At 42.7% G+C, this 22,198-nt stretch overlaps 1 protein-coding gene and 1 pseudogene across 17 annotated transcripts in view; both read right to left on the reverse strand.

Moving 5' to 3' along the window:
• The window catches only part of SUGCT (succinyl-CoA:glutarate-CoA transferase), a 735,129-nt gene that overhangs the window by 707,111 nt on the left and 5,820 nt on the right, over window positions 1-22,198 (reverse strand). The window lies entirely within an intron of this gene.
• LOC103891121 (tRNA (guanine(6)-N2)-methyltransferase THUMP3-like) lies at window positions 7,097-21,461 on the reverse strand (annotated as a pseudogene).

Below are 22,198 nucleotides of genomic sequence, written 5' to 3' on the forward strand. Positions count from 1 at the left end.
AGAGGCAGCATGAGATCTGAATGAGTTCACACCATGAACAACTAGGATGTCTATTTCAGGGTAGACTGTTTCACTGTCCTTTTAGTGGCAATCTTCAAATTGGAATATGTGAAGAATTCCCTAAGGGTTGGGCGAGGTGACTCACACCTGTAATTCCAACATATAGAAGGCCAAGGTGGGAGCATTGTTTGAGCCCTGGAGTTTGAGACCAACAAGCACAACATAGCAAGATGCCATCTTTGCCAAATAAAAATAAAAAGTAAAAAGTCAGCTGGGAATGATGGTGCACGCCTGTGGTCCCAGCTACTCAGGAGGCTGATGTGGAAGGATCACTTGAGCCCAGCAGGTCAAGGCTGCAATGAGCTATGATGGCATCACTGCACCCCAGCCTGGGCACAGAGGAACACCCTGCCTAATAAAAAAGGAAAATACTTGCCTAAGGGATGCATGAATCATTTCAATAAATCAATTTCCAGATCTTCAACTTCCATAGGTATTCTTTCCTACAACTGATCAACCTGTAAGTAACCCTTCTTTCACAATAGGCCTTCTCCTACTAGGCAAAGGAAAGCAGATTCCTAACATATCCCAGATCTTACTCTTACCTTGGTTTACAGTATAAACTTTACGTAAGCGATGACAACTTTAAAATATCAACTTAAAATATGCAAATAATTCCTTTTCAAATCATTTGGGATTTGAGAATCACTTCATGGCCGGGCGCGGTGGCTCACGCCTGTAATCCCAGCACTTCGGGAGGCCGAGGCGGGCGGATCACGAGATCAGGAGATCGAGACCATCCTGGCCAACACGGTGAAACCCTGTCTCTACTAAAAATACAAAAAATTAGCTGGGCATGGTGGTGGGCACCTGTAATCCCAGCTACTTGGGAGGCTGAGGCAGGAGAATGGCTTGAACCCGGGAGGCGGAGGTTGCAATGAGCCAAGATGGCGCCACTGCACTCCAGCCTGGTGACAGAGCGAGACTGCACCTCAAAAAAAAAAAAAAAAAAGAAAATCACTTCAAATTGGTATGTGGAAAGGTACAAAATGGTACCAATTTATAGATTTTATAAATCAATCTACAGTTATAGAATGCACAACCAAAAGTCAACAAGTCAAAGGAAAAACTTAGGTGTTCAGGCTTCTTTAACAGGCCATCCTGAAGTTAGCTGTCCAGAGGATTAGAAGGGATTGAACCAGAAACTGGAGGGGAAATGATCGCTGCAAATTTCTATTCAACATAAGAATGCTCACAAACCCAAAAGAACCCTGGAATTTCTCAATGTTGGTGATGTGATTCTCCTACAGAGAAGACTGACCAAAAGGAAGACTTTAAGTGCAAATAAGAAAAATGCATCCCATCCAGGGGAAAACTGGCAAAGTAGTGACCATTCTAGGTTGGTTGATCAAACAACTTCATAGGTACTTAAGGAGAATTATAATTGTCACAGCAAAGAAAATATGCATGGGGTGGATGAAGACAGTGGGGTGTTGCAGTGTTAGAGTGTGAATACGAAGAGCCTCTTGACACAAAAAAATATAGAGAGAGCCCATTCCATGGAATATTTTAGATATTTAACACGGAGAAATAGAAGGGAAAGGCAGAGGCAGCTTGGAAGAAACAGGGGGGCAGATACATATGTGAGAGATTTGTTTTATGATTTGATTTTGTTTTTAACAGCTTCCAGTGAGCAACTATGAAGAGCAAGAGAAATATCTGGAGAGAAGTTTAGAAATTTCTATGTGCTGGACTAAGGAATCTTCCCAGAGACTTCTCTTCGGGTAGTAAAGGTAAAAATTCGTCTTTAGTGCTTTCAGAGTTTTTGGAGATGGAGAAGGGGAAGCAAAGAACTTGCTTCCAATTACAGAGGTAGGCTTTAAAGTGGCCTAGCCATATTCACGTTATGAATTCCTTAATACTCTTAATACATATTATCAAACCGTCCACCAAAAAGGGTATATATAATATTATATATATGTGTGTGTATATATATCAGTATGCTATGAAAATCATGTTCTCTATCATCTTCCATAACCCTAAACATAATCTCCTGGGTTTGTGGAGTTTTTGTTTGTTTGCTGCAAACCTAACAGTTAAAAATTTGCATGTGACTATTATTTTAATTTGTACTTATTTAATGACTTCTGAAATTAAACATCTTTTAAATCTGCTCTTTTTATATCTTCTCTTATAAATTATTCTTGATGTTGGTCCATATTTCTATATGCACATTTATCTTTTTCTTATAGGTTTATATGAATTATACATACACTAAGAATATTAATCTTTTATTAGTCATATGTAGTAAAAGTAATTTTTCCCTATCTGCTCTTCACTTTTCAAAGGTGTTTTAAGATTTCATGTTTTTAAAAAATCATTTCAGCTGGGCGTGGTGGCTCACGCTTGTAATCCCAGCACTTTAGGAAGCCAAGGAGGGCGGATCACCTGAGGTCAGGAGTTCGAGACCAGCCTGGCCAACATGGTGAAACCCCGTCTCTACTAAAAATACAAAAATTAGCCCGGCGTGGTGGTGCCTGCCTGTAATCCCAGCTACTCAGGAGGCTGAGGCAGGAGAATCGCTTGAACCCAGGAGGCGGAGGTTGCAGTGAACCAAGACCATGCCACTGCACTCCATCCTGGGCAACAAAGCAGGTCTCCATCTCAAAAAAAAAAAAAAAAAAGAAAAAAATTCTTTTATGGTTTCTGCCTTTGGAATTGTTTCAGGGTTTCCCAAGACCACCCATATTTTCAGTGATTTGCTAGAAGGATCCACAGGACCTAACCATCTGGTTGTATACAGAGCTAAGGTTTACTGCAGCAAAATGACATATGACAGGACCAACAAGAGGAAAAGACACAGGTAGAGATGGAAAAAATTCATGCCATGCAGAGGCTGCTTATGTTCTTTTGCTCTCATGGAAGGCCGCATCAAGCATGCTTCTTTCTCCAGCAACAACAAAAAATAGATATAGAAACATGCAAAGTTTCTGCCCAGGGAAATCCATTAGAGACTCAGAACCTAGGTTTTCACTGAAGACTATTTACATAGGCACTCTCTGCATACCATGTAGCACAATTCCAGACTCCCTCCCAGAAGAAAGGTAGCTGTTTACCATTGTTGAGGCACAGAAACCACACCCAAAAATGTAGGCATCACAGCAGCCTCAGAAGCCAGAGTTTTTCTCTGACCTCCTGCCTTCCTGTCTCTCAGTCCCATGGTCCTCTGAGGATAGCTATAAAAACTAGAATCCGGCCGGGCACGGTGGCTCACACCTGTAATTCCAGCACTTTGGGAGGCCGAGGTGGGCAGATAACAAGGTCAGGAGATCAAGACCATCCTGGCTAACATGGTGAATCCTCTTCTCTACTAAAATAAAAAAAAATTAGCCAGGCGTGGTGGTGTTGTGTCTGTAGTCCCAGCTACTCGGGAGGCTGAGGCAGGGGAATCGCTTGAATCCAGGAGGCAGAGATTGTAGTGAGCTGATATCATACCACTGCACTCCAGCCTGGCAACAGAGCGAGACTCAGTCTCAAAACAAACAAACCACAACAACAAAAAAACTAGAATCTCTCTTCCCCAAGAAGGGTCACAGAAACCAGACCTCTTTTCGCCAATGCCAGCCACAAAACCTAAAAATACTACTCCAATTGTCTCTCTGCCATATCTGTGTAAAAACCAGCCATAAAGAAATTATCTGGCCAGGCGTACTGGCTCACACCCTATAATCCCAGCACTTTGGGAGGCCAAGGCAGGCGGATCACTTGAGCCCAGGAATTGGAGACCAGCCTCAGCAATATGAGGAAACCCTGTCTCTACAAAAAAAAAATACAAAAAAATTAGTCAAGCCTGGTGGCACATGCCTGTAATCCCAGCTACTCAGCAGGCTGAGGTAGGAGGATCACTTGGGCCAGTGAGGTCAAGGCTGCAATGAGCTGTGATCATGCCACTGCACTTCATCCTAGGCAACAGAGCCAGACCCTGTCTCAAGAAATACAATTTTAAAAAGAGATCTCTATTTTTCCTTGCTTTCTGTTTTCCTAAATATTTCACATTTTTGGCAAAATGTATCCATCATTTTAACAATTAAAAAAATACAAATATGTAAATGCTAGGGACATAAAAATTTTATTTACTCATTTTATTTATTTATTTTACTTATTTATTTGAGACAGAATCTCACTCTCCCACCCAGGCTGGAGTGCAGTGGCACAATCTAGGCTCACTGCAACCTCTGCCCCCCCGGGTTCAAGCAATTCTCCTGTCTCAGCCTCCCGAGTAGTTTGGCCTACAGGCACATGCCACCACGCCCAGCTGATTTTTGTATTTTTAGTAGAGACGGGTTTCATCATATTGGTCAGGCTGGTCTCGAACTTCTGACCTCAGGTGATCTGCCTGTCTCGGCCTCCCAAAGTGCTGGGATTACAGGCGTGAGCCACCACACTCAGCCATATTTACTCATTTTTAAATAAACTTTTAGTCTTTGTATCTGGAAAACAATATTCATACTCTATGTTTCTTCATATAGAAATAATCTGTCAGCAATTTTATTATTTTCAGTGAAAAACTTTTATAAGCATAAGTTAATGCATTAATACCTGTGTTACACTTGGGTGAGGAATATTAGTCTACAAAGAAGTAAATATGTATAAAACATTTCTCTTGTGCTTGACTACCTTGCATAATTGGAAATGAAAATATCACTTTTTTTTTTTTTGGAAACAGAGTCTTGCTCTGTCACCCAGGCTGGAGTGCAGTGGTATGCTTTCGGCTCACTGCAACCTCCACCTCCCGGGTTCAAGTGATTCTCCTGCCTCAGCCTCCCGAGTAGCTGGGATTACAGACGCGCACAACCATACCTGGTAAATTTTTGCATTTTTAGTAGAGATGGGATTCCACCATGTTGGCCAGGCTGGTCTTGAACTCTTGACCTCGTGATCTGCCTGCCTCGGCCTCCCAAAGTGCTGGGATTACAGGCATGAGAAACTGTGCCTGGCCCGAAAATACCACATTTTAATGAAGCAGTAGAATTTGGCTCTCAGAAACCCTTGAAAACAAGCCACTTCTAATTCTCCCTTTATCAATGAGATCATTATTTAAGTGACAGTTAAGCAATCTACTGTGTTCAGTGCAGGTCTAACCCTATCAACAAGTGAGCTAATCACATCCTACAGAAGCATTTACTTTTCCACTATTAGTAGTCTTTAACATGAAACAGCTAACAATAAGCACCTCTATAAGGAAAACTGATATAATCTGAAAAGTTTTAGGAATACTAAGGTAAAGCTTAAACCTGAAGTATACATACAATCATTTCTGTACAGAGAAATTATTAAGTATATTCTCCTAAGAAGTGTTTTACATTAAAAATATTTGTTTTTAATCTCTATATTTATTCATTCTTGTAACCTGAAGGTAAACACAAAGTTTCTGGAGCAGAGATCAGAGTTATTATTACTTAAGTCAAGACATATATCATTTTCCCATACCTAATACCCCATAAACAATGCAATGAAAACCCTTTGATAGACAAGGGTTGAACCACAGGAGAAGAATCCCAAAATTTTGAATCTGTAAGTGTGTACAGGATAACTGTCCAGCTGCCGCCTTTGCCTAAGAAAGTGAAAGCAATCTACCAATGGTAAGCAAATTCTCCTTGGGAAAAAAGGGGAAGATCCCTGGGCTCTTACCCTTTGGAACATAAATAAATGTCTCCAGGAGAAGGTAAGATAAGTGTTACTGGGTTTACAATCTTGGGAATGCCTCCAGCGCTCTGGGTTTTATATCCCTTAAGTCATCTTTTAACTTCCAAGGCTTGTCTTTTAACCCAAGTTTTACTTTTCTATGCTCAGAAAGCCCTGACCATGCAGAAACATGAAAATATTTACCCTTTTTTTTTTTTTGAGACAGTCTTGCTCTGTCACCCAGGCTGAAGTATAGTGGTGCCATCTCGGCTCACTGCAACCTCTGCCTCCCGAGTTCAAGCGATTCTCGTACCTCAGCCTCTGAGTAGCTGGGTTTACAGATGTGTGCCAACATGCCCAGCTAATTTCTGTATTTTTAGTAGAGACGGGGGTTTCACCACGTTGGCAAAGCTGGTCTCGAACTCCTGACCTCAAGTGAACCACCACACCCAGCCAATATTTACTTCTTAATAATACATAGTGAAGCTAACCAACGATTTCTATTTGTAGCACTGGTTAATACCTGACATCTACCTAAAACAGTGGCTTTCAAACACTTTCTGCAGAGCCTTGGGAATTCCTCAAAGGTGCCACCAGGAGCCACCACCTCAGAGGCAGTGAAGGGGCAGGAGGGTAGTTAAAATAGGAGTACAGAGTGAGCAGGGCTCTGGGACTCCAATTCCTCCTTTGAATACAGCCCATTTGCTCTTAGATATTGGGCTTCCAAGCGTAGTTTTTTAAGACAAGGCACTAAAAATCTTCTATTTTTTTGAGGCGGAGTCTCACTCTGTCGTCCAGGCTGGAGTGCAGTAGCGTGATCTCAGTTCACTGCAAGCTCCACCTCCCAGGTTCACGCCATTCTCCTGCCTCAGCCTCCTGAGTAGCTGGGACTACAGGCGCCCTTCACCACACCGGGCTAATTTTTATTTTTAGTAGAGATGGGGTTTCACTGTGTTAGCCAGGATGGTCTCGATCTCCTGACCTCGTGATCCGCCCGCCTGGACCTTCCAAAGTGCTGGGATTATAGGCGTGAGCCACCACGCCCAGTCAGCACTAAAAATCTTAGGTATCCTAGGCCAGGCACAGTGGTTCACACCTGTAATCCCAACACTTTGGTAGGCTGAGGCAGGTGGATCACTTCAGGTCAGGAGTTCGAGACCAGCCTGGCCAACATGGTGAAACCCCATCCCTACTAAAAACACAAAAATTAGCCAGGCATGGTGGCGCACACCTATAATCCCAGATACTCAGAGGCTGAGGCAGGAGAATCGCTTGAACCCAGGAGTTGGAGGTTGCAGTGAGCCAGGATTATTATGCCACTGCACTCCAGCCTGGGCTACAGAGGGAGACTCTATCTCAAAAAAAAAAAAAAAAAAAAAAATCTTAGGTATCCTAAGTAAAAATCCTCAGCCTTACAGAAATAGATAAGGTCCCATTTACATTTATACTTAAATTTCCTTGGCTTGTTACCCTTACTTGCATTAAAGCAGAACTTCTAAACACATACCACCACATCATTAATAACCGATTATTAACAATAATAACCAATTATTTATGGGGCTCCCCAAGAGGCTTGGGTGCTCAATTGTTCCTTGATGGTTTTTTTGTCTGATGATGTCTTCTATATACAATGTCACTTGAAGATAGCCCCTAGCCACTGGAAGCATATTTCATAAAGGCACTGCCTTATCCAGGATCTTGTCTTCTCATGTTGGGGCTCCCTCAACAGTGCTACAAGGATCTTTTTGTGGGAACCATACCTATGTTTCTCACAAAAACGAGCAGTGTCCTTTTCCCTTAGCTCAGAGGACAGCCACCATAAGCTCACATGCATCATCCCAGTTCTTCATTTGTCCTTTTTTTTTTTTTACTAGAAGAAAAACAAAATTTATTTTAATTTGCTTTGTTGGTCCCACACCTCAAATACCAATGTGTCTGCTATTTTTTTTTTTTTTTTGAGACGGGGTCTCGCCCTGTTGCCCAGGCTGGAGTGCAGTGGCGCAATCTTGGTTCACTGCAACCTCCGCCTCCCAGGTTCAAGCGATTCTCCTGTCTCAGCCTCCCAAGTAGCTGGAATTACAGGCATGCGCCACTACACCCGGCTAATTTTTTTATTTTTAGTAGAGATGGGGTTTCCCATGTTGGCAAGGCTGGTCTCCAACTCCTGACCTCAGTTGATCCACCCACCTCGGCCTCCCAAAGTTATGGGATTACAGGCGTGAGCCACCATGCCCTGCCTCTGCTATTTACAAATAGTAATGCTCTATGCTACTACTAACAGTATTTTTGCAATCCCTTTGATAAATCCTAGTCCTCTATTTTAGTTCTGAATAACAGATGCATATTAATCTGAATAACAGATGTGCATTTTAATTTTTAAGGCAGATGGTAAACTTTCCTATAGGACTTGTGAGATTTCATCTTATGGGGTAAACATTGTTCACAAAATGCAATACTTCACTTCTAGAGTTAAAGAATCTGAGCAACTGAATAGCACAGATATGTAGGCAATGAAATGTGGCCTAAGATGTAATTAATGTTCTCTGCCTTTCCTTTAGGCCAGAGTAGCTTTCCACTTGGCACAATAAAAACAGGCTGTAAAGCCTGAGAATAGGTCAGGTGTTGTGACTTACACCTGTAATCCCAAAACTTTGGGAGGATTGCTTGAGCCCAGGAGTTCAAGACCAGCCTGGGCAACATGGTGAGACCCCTATCTCTACAAAAAACTATAATATTAAAAAAAAAATGTTTTAAGCCTAAAAATAAAATGTTCTACACCCAAATCTCAGACCATTTTACTAGGCTTTTCACTAGGCATCTTTAAAAGCATTTTAAGCAAACTACTAATTGCCCAAGATACAAAACAGTGCCAAGGAAAAGCTCTGCTTTCTCATAAGACTTTTTCAATCCCATTACATTACATTACATTCACATCTTTTGCCAACTAGGGTGAAGAGCTCTGAACAGGTTTAAAGAGTGCAGACTGCACTTTTTTTTAATACTATTTTGCTCTTAAAGCAAGTTCTTCATGCTGACATTTCCAGTGTTGGGAAGTACGAGTACTATTAGTTATCTTCAATCTTTGCATTACCAGAGTTCCTGTTTCTCCATCTTGTTCTGAAGGATGAACAAAAGCTTGAGGTGTACATTTCAAAATATAAACTGCAGCACAAAGACCCCCAATGTTCACCCGAACGGTATCCACTTTTCACCATACACATCACATGCCAGATAATGCTTTGGTAAAGCATTTCGCGTCCTGAGTACATCGTACAGCTTGGCCTGTTGTAGGTGTACACAGACACAACTCATCTCCCGTAGGCAAGCTGGATGAAGGTTCCAGTTTCTCTTCTTGGATCCCATCCTTTTTCCAAATGGCAAATCTGCTACAATAATATCCACAGAGCCAGTTCTCAATGGCAGATTGCATTTATCCCATTGAACAACATCTATGGGCAAGCTTCCGGATGGTTCGCCTTCTTTAATTTGGCTCTTGGTCAATAAAGATGTGATGTTGTTTGCTGCTCTATTCACAACCAGGGGATTATTATCACCAGAATATAATGTGAAAATATTCAGTAGTCTATTGGTATTGCCCCTGTTCCACACATTGGATCAACTATTATAACATAAGGTAGCAGACCACAGAGGCTGGGTATCCCAGGGGTAAGAGTTGATAGGTCCAAAATGTGCCCATAGGTCCAAAATGTTGATAGGTGCAAAAGAGTCGTAGGTCCAAAATGTGTGATACGTCTTCAGTGGAGACTCGCTTTAGTCAATGCCATGCCCACAGTGATTTCATTATCGTGGATATTCAAAAGAATTGCAACACCAAAGTTGGTCATGTCGGCCTTCCACTTAAAATAGCCTTAAACATCACCCCCAGAATCTCTTCCAGCCTCATTTGAGGGAAAGCAGTGTTTCTCTCCTACTCTGTCGCACATGACTCTAAACTTTACACTTGAGGCTCAGTTTCTTCTTTTTTGCTTTCATCAGTCTCATCTTTGCAAGATGCCAAATCATCACCTACTAATGTTGCTATCTCCTTTGATGGCTGGAGTTTCACAATAACCTAAGATGTGTGAATCTAAAACATTGTAGTGAATGAACTATTTTTTTTTAACATCTCTTTCATCTGTTTGGACTTCTTGTCCATCATGAACCTTCCTTTTACTTGAATTCTGAATTATCTTTTTGAGCTTTGTTTTTTGTTTGTTTGTTTGTTTTTTCCTTAAAATCAACATTAATTGGCTGGGCGCAGTGGCTCATGCCTGTAATCCCAGCAGTTTGGGAGGCCGAGATGGCCAGATCACAAGGTCAGGAGTTCGAGACCACCCTGGCCAATATGGTGAAACCCTGTCTCTACTAAAAATATAAATACAAAAATTAGCCGGGCATGGTGGTGGGCGCTTGTAGTCCCAGCTACTCAGGAGGCTGAGGCAGGAGAATCACTTGAACCAGGGAGGTGGAGGTTGTGCAGTGAGCCAAGATTGCACCACTGCACTTCAGCCTGGCCAACACAGCAAGACTCTATCTCAAAAAAAAAAAAAAAAAAAACATAAATTTTCCTTAAAATTAAAGTGTTTGACCATGGGAGTTTTCCAGCCAAGTCTTCAAAATCCTTTAGAATTTCTTTGTTTTTCTAAACTAGTAATCTTAAAACTCCTGAACAACCACAAATAAGTTATCAACTGACCTCAGACAATAAACCTGAGCCAAATTTTCACTGAAATGACAAAATATATCTTGCCATGGTCTCTGCTGATTATATGGTGACCCCAATTTGTCTCTCACTTCTTCCACAGCTGTTTGCTCAAAGCTGGCTCCAATAGTTGAAATCACCTTGACAAAAACTAAAACAATGAGAAAGTTACAACAGAGAAAGGGATCTGACCTAACCGACTCCATCTTGGTTCTAACCTCCAGGCTGCCCTTGTTTATTCCTGGGCGTAAGCTGAACTATCTTTGGGTGGAACTTAGTTTAAAGTTGAACTTTGAAACAAAGCCAATAAAAGTTCTTCCCCAAAACAAATCTCTTACTTGCCTGGGGACCAGACTGCCTTTGTAAAACTAACAAATTATCCACAAGATAGAAATTACGGTTTAGGAGTCATGCACCCAGAGGCTGCAAGATTCTGAACCTTCCCAGTTGCTCTTAGGGATAACATCACTATTGTAAAACCTAACACTGGTGCTGAGGATATTTCCTAGACCCTGCGTTCTGATGCACCAGCTGGTGCCACCCAGGCCAATAATCTGGCTCAACCTGTTCTGTGATCCCACCCAGAAACAAAAGAAAGCTAGAAAAACCCACTTTGACCCCCGGTAACTTCATCTCTCACCCATCCAATCAGCACTCCCTACCCTCTGGCTCCCAACCTGCCAAGTTATCCTTAGAAAACCTCAGTCTCCAAATTTTCAGGGAGACTGATTGGAGTAATAAATCTCCAGTCTCTTGTACAGCTGGCTATGCATGAATTAAACTGTATCTGGGCCACTGGGCAAAATGAATGCACTGGGCAGTTACATAGTGACTTGAGGAAGCTGAGACTCACCTCTGAGGTCATTTTCTGTCACTTGTGCAGACCTCTGGTTCTCATGCAGGTTTACAACTAGGAGCTGTTAGTGGCTTCTTGAATGTCAGACATGTTGGCAGTGCTACCTAGATCCCTAACACTGTCCCAGGCTCTGGGATCCAAGGATGGCCATGAGGAGAGATCTTGGAAATATCTATACTATCCTTGTGCCAGTGCCAGGCATACACAATAGTGTTTAACACTAATTCAATTTCTGTGCCTAAGGAGCTCACAGTCACTGTGAATACAATCTTCATCTAAAAAAGGCAGCTGAAGCCAGTGAAAAGGACATGTCCGGCTGCCACACAGATGCTTTCAGCTCCAGCATTCCACTGGCCTCATGTGTTCAGGTCACACGACTGGAAGCCACCTCCAGTTCTTAACTTTTCTAACTCTAGGTAATCCAAGATAAAACTTTCTGTTTTTTTGTTTTGTTTTGTTTTGTTTTTAGAGACGGAGTCTCACTCTGTCACCCGGCTGGAATGCAGTGGCGTGATCTCGGCTCACTGCAACCTCCGCCTCCCAGGTTCAAACGATTCTCCTGCCTCAGCCTCCCAAGTAGCTGGTACTACAGGTGCACGCCACCACGCCTAGTTAATCTTTTTGTGTGTATTTTAGTAGAGACAGGGTTTCACCATGTTGGCCAGGATGGTCTCAATCTCCTGACCTTGCAATCTGCCCGCCTCAGCCTCCCAAAGTGCTGGTATTACAGGCGTAAACCACGGTGCCCAGCCAAGATAAAACTTTCTCCCTTTCTCTTCATCTCTTCTCCCCTGAATTCATCATCATATACATGGTAATTCCCTGGCTAAGGCCTAGGAATGTAACTGCCAAAGGGGTTCACCTTGCCCACTGTCTAGATAGAGCTGATTCATCAAGACAGGGGAATTGCAATCCAGAAAGAGTAATTCATGCAGAGCTGGCTGAGCGGAAGACCGGAGTTTTATTATTACTCAAATCAGTCTCCCCAGCACTCAGGGAGCAGAGTTTTGTTTTGTTTTGTTTTGGTTTTTTGTGAGTAGTTTTGCTCTTGTTCCCCAGGCTGGAGTGCAATGGCTGATCTCAACTCAATGCAACATTCCCAACCTGGGTTCAAGTGATTTTCCTGCCTCAGCCTCCCGAGTAGCTGGGATTACAGGTGCCCACCACCTCACCCAGCTAATGTTTTTTGTATTTTTAGTAGAGATGTGGTTTCACTATGTTGGCCAGGCTGGTCTTAAACTCCTGGCCTCAAGTGATCCGCCTGCCTTAGCCTCCCAAAGTGCTGGGATTACAGGCGTAAGCCACCATGCCCGCCCCAGCGAGCAGAGGTTTTAAGGATAACTTGGTGAGGATTGGGGGAGCCAGTGAGCCAGGAGTGCTGATTGCTCAGAATGAAGTCATAGGGAGTCAGAGATGTCTTCTTAATCAGTCAGTTCCTGGGCAGGGGCCACAAGATCAGATGAGCCAGTTTATTGATCTAGGTGAGGCCAGCGGATCCATCAAGTGCAGGGTCTGCAAAATATCTCAAGCACTGATCTTAGGAGTAGTTCTGGGAGGGTCAGAATCTTGTAGCCTCCAGCCGCATGACTCCTAAACCATAATTATTTTTTTGAGGCAGGGTGTCACTCTGTTGCCCAGGTTGGAGTGCAGTGGCGCGATCTTGGCTCACTGCAACCTCCGCCTCTCGGGTTCAAGCCATTCTCCCACCTCAACCTCCTGAGTAGCTGGGAGCACAGGCACGCACCAGCACACCCTGCTAATTTTTGTAATTTTTTGTTTGTTTTGAGACGGAATTTTGCTCTTGTTGCCCAGGCTGGAGTGCGATGGCGCGATCTCAGCTCACTGCAACCTCCGACTCCCGAGTTCAAGCAATTCTCCTGCCTCAGTCTCCTGAACAGCTGGGATTACAGGCGCCTGCCATCATGCCTGGCTAATTTTTTGTATTTTTAGTAGAGATGGGGTTTCACCATGATGACCAGGCTGGTCGTGAACTCCTGACCTCAGGTGATCCACCCACCTCGGCCTCCCAAAGTGCTGAGATTACAGGCGTGAGCTACCACGCCCAGCCAATTTTTATATTTTTAATAAAGACAGGGTTTCATTATGTTGGCCAGGCTGGTCTCGAAATCCTGGCCTCAATTGATCCACTTGCCTCCCAAAGTGCTGGGATTATGGGCATGAGCCACTGCGCCCAGCCCTAAAGCATAATTTCTAATCTTATGGCTAATGCTAGTCCTACAAAGGAAATCTAGTCCCCAGACAAGAAGGAGGTATGCTTTGGGAAAGGGCTGTTAACAGTCTTTGTTTAAACTATGAACTATAAACTAAGTTTCTCCTAAAGTTAGTTCAGCCTACGCCCAGGAATGAACAAGGACAGCTTGGAGGTTAGAAGCAAGATGGAGTCAGTTAAGTTAGCTCTCTTTCACTATCTCAGTCAATTTTGCAAAGGCAGTTTCAGGAAGACCCTAGCTACATTTATAAAAATCCAGTATTTAAGGTTGTATCTGCAAATCTTCAAATCTAAAATAAGCTACATGCTTATTAAACTGTTGCACTTTTCAAAGAATGGACTGTGTTGGGACTCAAAAACTGAGACCCCAAAATATGGCACATTGACATGCTGAACTGAAGAAGAAACCTCAAGGACTCTCCAAGGTTCCCCACCCCTACCATCTCTTCTAAAGAAGTTTAAGATTTTTATCTGCCAGAACTCCAGGGTCACCCACCAAAGAAGAACAACTGTTTTTTCCTCCCCTCACTGGAAGACAAAGAATGTAATCAGACCTGAACAGGCCCTTTCAGAAGATAAAGCCTGTCTCTCAGACTCATTCAAATTCTAAAGAGAACTATTTACCAGTTAATCTCTATCCTCATCCATTCATTCTCCCTAGCAATCCTTTATTTCCCCCAACAGAGTTCCTCTTCTCTTCCGGTTCCCATAACCTCTTTCATCAGAATCCAATCCCCCATTCTTTCTGTAACTTCAAGATGGTATAGGAGCTCATAAACCTCATCATGGGGTTGGGTCTTCATTCTGTTTTTTTTGTTTTATTTTGGTTTTGGTTTTTTTTGAGATGAAGTTTTGCTCTTGTTGCCCAGGCTGGAGTGCAATGGCGCCATCTCGGCTCACTGCAAACTCTGCCTCCCAGGTTCAAGTGATTCTCCTGCCTCAGCCGCCTAAGTAGCTGGGATTACAGGCATGCGCCAGCACACCCGGCTAATTTTGTATTTTTAGTAGAGACGAGGTTTCTCCATGTTGGTCAGGCTGGTCTCCAACTCTCGATCTCAGGTGATCCGCCCACCTCAGCCTCCCAAGGTGCTGGGATTACAAGCATGAGCCACTGCGCCCGGCCAGGTTTTACCTTTCCACAACTGACAGTCAATTCATATTTCTTAGGAAACATAATTGCCTGTGTTAGATAGGAGTTCTAAATTTCTTTTCAAAGAATCAATATGTCAGTATGTTCAATTCTTTGCCTTATACTTTTAAACTTAACTTCCTCATAAAGCAACCTTTTTCGATTACCTGCTCCACCCTGACTCATTCCGATTACCTGATTACCTACTCCACCCTGACTCATTCCGATTTCCTGCTCTCTCATAACCATTTTTTCTGCAAAACCACTCACCCTGTCACTGTCTTTAAATTAGCCAATCAGAGCTAGTTTAGCCTGTGCGGTCTAACCCTAGCCAATAGGGGAACAACACAGCAGCAGGGACCACGTGCATCAGGGATAAGCTCCCCTTACCCTCCCTTGTCCGAGTGTGTGCTCACCATTGCTCCATCTGTAAGGGCATACCCTTCTACAGAAGTACATTGCTTTGCTGAGAATTAAAAAGAAAATTTTATATTCCAGTGCTATTTCTTTTGCAGCACAGAAACTTTATTTTTAACAATTTGGGGGCTCTCCTGTGATTACATTCCCCTCTGGGGGTGGTCGCTGGTTCTCTCTCATGAGGAGGTCCGTCCCGCCCCCTTGTGGCGGCCTCAGGTGTGAGAAATAAGGACCCACCCAGTGGGAGGAATAACTCGAGCTCTCAGCAACGTGGAGAGAAACTGGCCAGCAACCTAGCTTAAAGAATCCTCACATACTGTGGTGACAACTCTGTGCACAGACTAAGGAAGGAGAAGCCGCAGGAGCGGGTAAAGTATTTCCTTGGTGGTCGGGACTAAGGAAAAAGCTGCGGGGTGGTAAAGCATTCCTTGGTTAGGGCATACCAAGGAGAGAGAAACCGCAGGGACAGTAAAGCATTCCTTAGTCGGGACTAGGGAAAGAAAGCCACAGGATGTGGTGAAGTATTCCTTAGTCGGGATGTCTTGGAGGTTAAAAAGAGGTGAGAAATCCCCATTGAAGGGGGGGTTGAACCTCAGAAAGAGGTGAGAAATCCCCATGATGGGGGGGTTGAACCTCAAGAAGAGGTGAGAAATCCCCATGGGGAGGGGGTTGAACCTCACACAAACCTCCAGTAGTAAGAAAAATATTCAGAACTCCCCTTTCCTTTCTTCTCTGGGGAAGAAAGAGTAGGTCCACTCCTGCTGGTCCCTCCCCTAGCGGAAGGGGAAGGAGGGAGGAGAACAGCAGCATAAGCGGCTGGCAGAGGCAGGGAAAGACTAGCAGAGAGGAAAGAGAGGGAGAGAGAGAGACAGTGAGGAGAGAGAGAGAGAAGACAGAGAGAGGAAGAGACAGAGAGACAAAGAGGTAGTCAAAGAGAGAGAGAAAGAGGCAGAGAGAGAGGAAGAGACAGGGAATCAAAGAGAGAGAAAGAGAAAGTCAAAGAGAGGAAGAAAGAAAGAGGGAGACAGAAGTAGTAAAGAGAAAACAGTGTACCCTATTCCTTTAAAAGCCAGGGTAAATTTAAAACCTATAATTGAAGGTCTTCCCTGTGACCCTATAACACTCCAATACCACCTTGTTGTCTGTTGGGATCAGGCCCCAAAATCTGGCCATAAACTGGCCCCAGAACTGGCCATAAACAAAATCTCTGCAGCACTGTGACATGCTCGTGATGGCCTTGATGCCCACGCTGGAAGGTTTACGGGAATGAGGGCAAGGAACACCTGGCCCACCCAGGGTGGAAAACCGCTTTGCATGAGCGATCTGTGCCTTAAGGACATGTTCATGCTGCAGATAACTAGCCAGAGCCCATCCCTTTATTTCCGGCCCAACCCTTTGTCTCCCATAAGGAATACTTTTAGTAAATCTTATGACTGACTTGCTGTCAGTAAATATGTGGGTAAATATCTGTTCAAGGCTCTCAGCGCTGAAGGCTGTGAGACTCCTAATTTCCCACTCCACGCTCTATATTTCTGCGTGTGTGTCTTTACTTCCTGTAGCGCCACTGGGTTAGGGTCTCCTTGACGGAGCTGGTCTCGGCAGTTGTCACTGTAAACAAGGGCGTAGCCCAAAAGCATTGAGGCCACTGACAACCTGAGGCCACTGATTAGCCTTCCTAATCAAAAATCCTTAACCCAGTAACCTGTGGATGGCCCAAATGCATTCAATCTGTAGCGGCAACTGCTTTGCTAGCAGAAGAAAGTAGAAAAATAACTTTCAGAGGAAACCTCATTATGAGCACACCTCATCAGGTCAGAACTATACTAAGCCAAAAAAAAAAAAAAAGCAAAAAAGGTAGCTTACTGACTGACTCAAGAACCTTAAACTATGAGGCTATTCTGTTAGAAAAAGATGATTTAACATTAACCACTGAAAATTCTCTTAACCCAGAAGGTTTCCTAACAGGGGATCTAAATCTTAATTACCATACAAAGGTCTGACCAGACCTAGGAGGAACTCCCTTCAGGACAGGACGATAGATGGTTCCTCCCAAGTGATTGAGGGAAAAAGACACAATGGGTATTCAGTAAGTGATAAGGAAACTCTAGCAGAAGCAGTTAGGAAAATTGCCTAATAATTGGTCTGCTCAAACCTGCCAGCTGTTTGTACTCAGCCAAGCCTTAAAGTACTTACAGAATCAGGAAGGAGCCATCTATATCAATTCTAAGTTAATATGGACTGAACAGGGTCTTATTAATAGCAAAGAATAATTGAAATCCCAAATTTACAAGGTTTTCAACAAAAGTAAAGTTTGCTAAAAGTTAACAGTGTAACATGTATTATCCTAACTTCTAATCTTGTGGCCTTAGACTAGTCCACAGATATGAAGGAAGTTCACTTTGGAAAAGAATAGTTATCATCTTTGAGAAAAAAAAAAGTGGGGAGAAGAATTTATGTAAAAAGGAATGTTATATGGTAAATTCTTGTCCTAAAATAAATTAACTGGTTGTTTAAAGAAAGGGATGTTTGCAACAAGTGAGAAAGCTGAGGCATGTCAAAGAATTGTCTGTGAAAGTCGTGAAAAAAGTTATAAAAGGGAATTTATGCAAGAAATGTTGTATAATGTACAAGTAATTAGGCCTCTTGAATATAAAACTATTGAAGAAACAGTTTATGTGCAAGGTGTGTAAGGAAAGTAAATATACTTTTGGTAAAAGGATTATAACGAGGCATAAGAATGTGGATTTTTACCTACATTAAAAGGTTAAAAAAATTTTTTGTTTTAAAGGTTTAAGCAAGTTTTGAAACATTAATTTTAAAGGAAATTCTCTTTGTAAACATATTGGCTAAAGTTAAAGGGGTATCATCCAGCTTTTCTGTAAACTGGACATTAAAATAAAAGCACAACAGGTTTTTCTTAAAGCACTAACCTGCTCTTTAACAAAAATTATACAATGTTAAAAAGAGTCTATAAAAATCTTACCTTATGGTCAGACATTAAAAATTGGATAAATGTGTCTACAAGGTTTTATTAAAATTAAGTTTATCATTAATAGCACACTAATATAAAGGTGAAATTTAGCTTTTCTGGTATAAAAATCATACAGGAAGCACTGTCAAATATAAAATGGTGTTTGGCTTTCTTTGGTCTAACAACTAATAAAAATAGATGCTAAAGGAAATTTCTCAGTAAGAAGACACCAAGGACTATAGAGTCCACTGCTGATGTCCCCACATTTAAAACAAAAGATCAATTTCTTAGAAATTGTATACTTGGTTTATCTTCCACTTTCCTTTCCCTCAAAACTAAAAGTCTTCTAGCACAGGTACCACCCCTAGAATTTCCGGTAAACCAGCACCAGCCTAAGGATCACCTTCTCATCAAAGGGTGGAAAGAAAGAAAACTCCAGCCAGCCTGGGAAGGACCCCACCTTATGCTGCTAACCACCGAGACTGCTGTTCTTACAGTGGAAAGGGGATGGACTCATCACACCTGAGTCAAGAAAGTGCCGCCCCCTCCAGAGTTATGGGCCATAGTCCCAGGGGAAAACCCTACCAAACTAAAGCAAAGAAAAATTTAACTCTCTTTCATCTATTCTATTACTCTTTCTTCTTTCCTCGCTCTATTGCTGACCATCTAGTTATTAACATAACCAAGTCAATTTCTCTTCAAACTATTACATTTGATGCTTGCCTTGTTATACCCTGTGGGGACTTGCCAAGTCAAAGACAGCTCTCTACTTCAGAAAACTACCTCTCTCCCTCCTGACTCTCCTGAGACTAGACATTAGTGAATTGGGACCATTTAATCCAGGGAGATTTCGATAAAGACCCCAGTGTCGACCAGGAGTCTTGCCCCCCAATGTAGAGCTTTTATGCCGTAGTTTGTCCAACATTCTGTGGACCACTAAAGAGCAAGGATGGACTGCCCCAACCAGTTTTTGTAATTTCCTAAAACCATACATTCATTTTACTAGAGGGACAGCCAACCCCCAACTGGGGGTCAGCTAAACCAGTGCATTCCAATACAGGTTATTATCTCGAACCTTCAAAGTTCTTCCCGTTTTCTAAGCTGGTTCCCTTCTTTAAGCCAGTTTTATGGTATGGGGGCTGAGGTTTCAGGGACAGACCCTATTGGATTCTTTGAAATGTGTTTCCTTGATCCCCCACTGCCTGCACCTTCCTCTAAGCCTTCTTCCAAAACCTCTTACAACTGAACAACTGCCACTCCTCCATCTAACGACAAGACCAAGATAGTTATCATACAAGTTAAAGACTTAAAACAAACTTTGGCAATTAAGACAGCATACCAAGATGCAAATGCCTGGTTGGAACGGATCAAATATTCCGTCTGCATGTTAAACAAAAGCAATTGTTATGCTTGTGCACATGGCAGGCCAGAGGCCCAGATTGTCCCCTTTCCACTAGGGTGGTTGTCCAGTCAACCAGGCATGGGCTGCATGGTAGCTCTTTTCCAGGATTCTACAGCCTAGAGTAACAAGTTGTGCCATGCTCTCTCTCTGCTATATCCCAAAGTCCAGCATGCTGCAGGTCAGCCCCCAAGGGCCATCCAGCCTCCATCTTCCAAAACCAATTTAACCTCATGTCTCCAACGATCAAGGGAAAAATTTGGCATTCCTTGGAGACTTAACAGGATGCAATGAAGTGCGGCACTTCCAAGAGCTGACCCATCAGTCTGCCCTTATTCATCCCTGAGCGGATGTATGGTGGGATTATGGAGGACCTTTACTGGACACTCTGCCAAATAATTAGAGCAGTACTTATGCTCTAGTCCAATCGGCTATCCCTTTTACTCTGGCCTTTCATCAACCAGAGGAAGGAAAAACCAGACATCGTAAAGCAAGAGAAGCCTCTTATGAGTCTTTTGACTCTCACATCTATTTAAATGCAATTGGAGTCCCACAGGGAATACCAGATCAATTTAAACCCCAAAATCAAATAGCCGCAGAATTTGAGTCAATATTTTGGTGGGTGACAATTAATAAAAATGTAGATTGGATAAACTACATCTATTACAACCAACAGCAATTTATTAACTATACTAGAGATGCGATTAAAGGAATAGCCGAGCAATTAGGGGCTACTAGCCAGATGGCTTGGGAAAATAGGATAGCCTTAGACATGATATTAGCAGAAAGAGGAGGAGTTTGCATCATGATTAAAACTCAAATGTTGTACCTTCATCCCAAACACTGTCCCTGATGGAAGTATAACAAAGGCATTGCAAGGTCTGACTGCTGTGTCCAATGAGTTAGCCAACAACTCAGGGGTAAATGACTCCTTTACAGGATGGTAGAAAAGTGGTTCGGTAAGTGGAAAAGAATAATAGCCTCAATTCTTACTTCCCTCGCAGCCATAATGGGTGTACTTATTCTTGTCGGGTGCTGTGTCACACCATGCATCCATGGGTTGGTGCAGAGGCTCATAAAAACAGCACTTACTAAAACCTCCCTTAACTATCCTCTGCCTTATCTAAAGAAGCTTCTTCTTTTGGAAAATCAAGTAGAACAACTAAGCCGAGACATGTTAAAGAAGTTTGAAGAAAAAGAGCTGTAAGGAAATGCAAGAGGACGGAATGTTAGATATGAGTTCTAAATTTCTCTTCAAAGAATCAGTTTGTCAGTATGTTCAATTCTTTGCTTTCTAGTTTTAAACTTAACTTCCTGGTAAAGCAACCTTTTTCAATTACCTGCTCTACCCTGACTCATTCCAATTACCTGCTCTACTCTCACTCATTCCGATTACCTGCTTCACCCTGACTCATTCTGATTACCTGCTCCACCATGACTCATTCCAGTTACCTATTCCACCCTAAGTCATTCCGATTACCTGCTCATTCTCCACCCTGACTCATTCAGATTTCCTGCTCTGCCATAACCATTTTTCCTGCCAAACCACTCACCCCGTCACTCTCTTTAAATTAGCCAATTGGAATTAGTTTAGCCTGTGTGGTCTAAACCTAGCCAATAGGGGAACGACACAGCAGCAGGGGCCACGTGCAGCAGGGATAAGAACCCCTTCTCCTCCCTTGTCCAGGTGTGTGCTCACCATTGTTCCATCTGTAAGGGCACACTCTTCTATAGAAGTACATTGCCTTGCTGAGAATTAAAAAGAAAATTTTATATTCCAGTGCTATTTCTTTTGTGGCACCAAACCTTTATTTATAACATGGGCTACTGGAGTCAAGACCCTGTCTCAAAAAATAAAAAAAGAATTCCCTCTCCCTCAATCTTCATATATTACCTGTAAATGTGATGAGAAGCACACTTTCTTTTTTTTTTTTTTTTTTTTGGGGGATGGAGTCTTGCACTGTCTGTCACCCAGGCTGGAGTGCAATGGCATGATCTCAGCTCACTGCAGCCTCCCACTCCCGGGTTCAAGCAATTCTCCTGCCTCAGCCTCCCAAGTAGCTGGGATTACAGGCGCCCACCACCACGCCTGACTATTTTTTTGTATTTTTACTAGAGACGGGGTTTCACTATGTTGGCCAGGCTGGTCTCGAACTCCTAACCTTGTGATCCACCTGCCTCAGCCTCCCAAAGTGCTGGGATTACAACCATGAGCCACTGCACCTGGCCCGAGAAGCACATTTTCATGCAAAATCTGTCAAAAATTTATAAATCAGATGGGCACAGTGGCTTATGCCTGTAATCCCAGCACTTTGGGAGGCCTTTGCAGTGAGCCTACATTGCACCATTGTACTCCAGCATGGGTAGTAGAGCAAGACTGTCTCAAAAAAAAAAAAGGAAAAGAAATCACTAGGATTTCTGTTGACCAATAATGTTCTACCCAAGGACGAAACCAAGAAGGCAGTCCCATTTATGATAGCTACAAAAAAATAAAATACCTAGGAATATATTTAACCAAGAAGGTGAAAGAAATCTACAAGGAAAACTACAAAACACTGATGAAAGAAACTAGAGATGAAACAAACAAATGGAAAAACACCCCATGCACATAGGTTGAAAGAATTAATGTGGTTAAAATGACCATTGTACCCAAAGCAATCTGCAGGTTCAATGCAATTTCTATTAACATCATTTTTTCACAGAATTAGAAAAAACAATTCTAAAGTTCATACGGAACTAAAAATGAGCCCAAATAACCAAAAATATACCAAGTAAAAAGAACAAAGCTGGTGATACCACATTTTCTGAC

The sequence above is a fragment of the Pongo abelii genome, chromosome 6 (genome assembly GCF_028885655.2).
Source record: "Pongo abelii isolate AG06213 chromosome 6, NHGRI_mPonAbe1-v2.0_pri, whole genome shotgun sequence".
Classification (NCBI taxonomy): Eukaryota; Metazoa; Chordata; class Mammalia; order Primates; family Hominidae; genus Pongo; species Pongo abelii.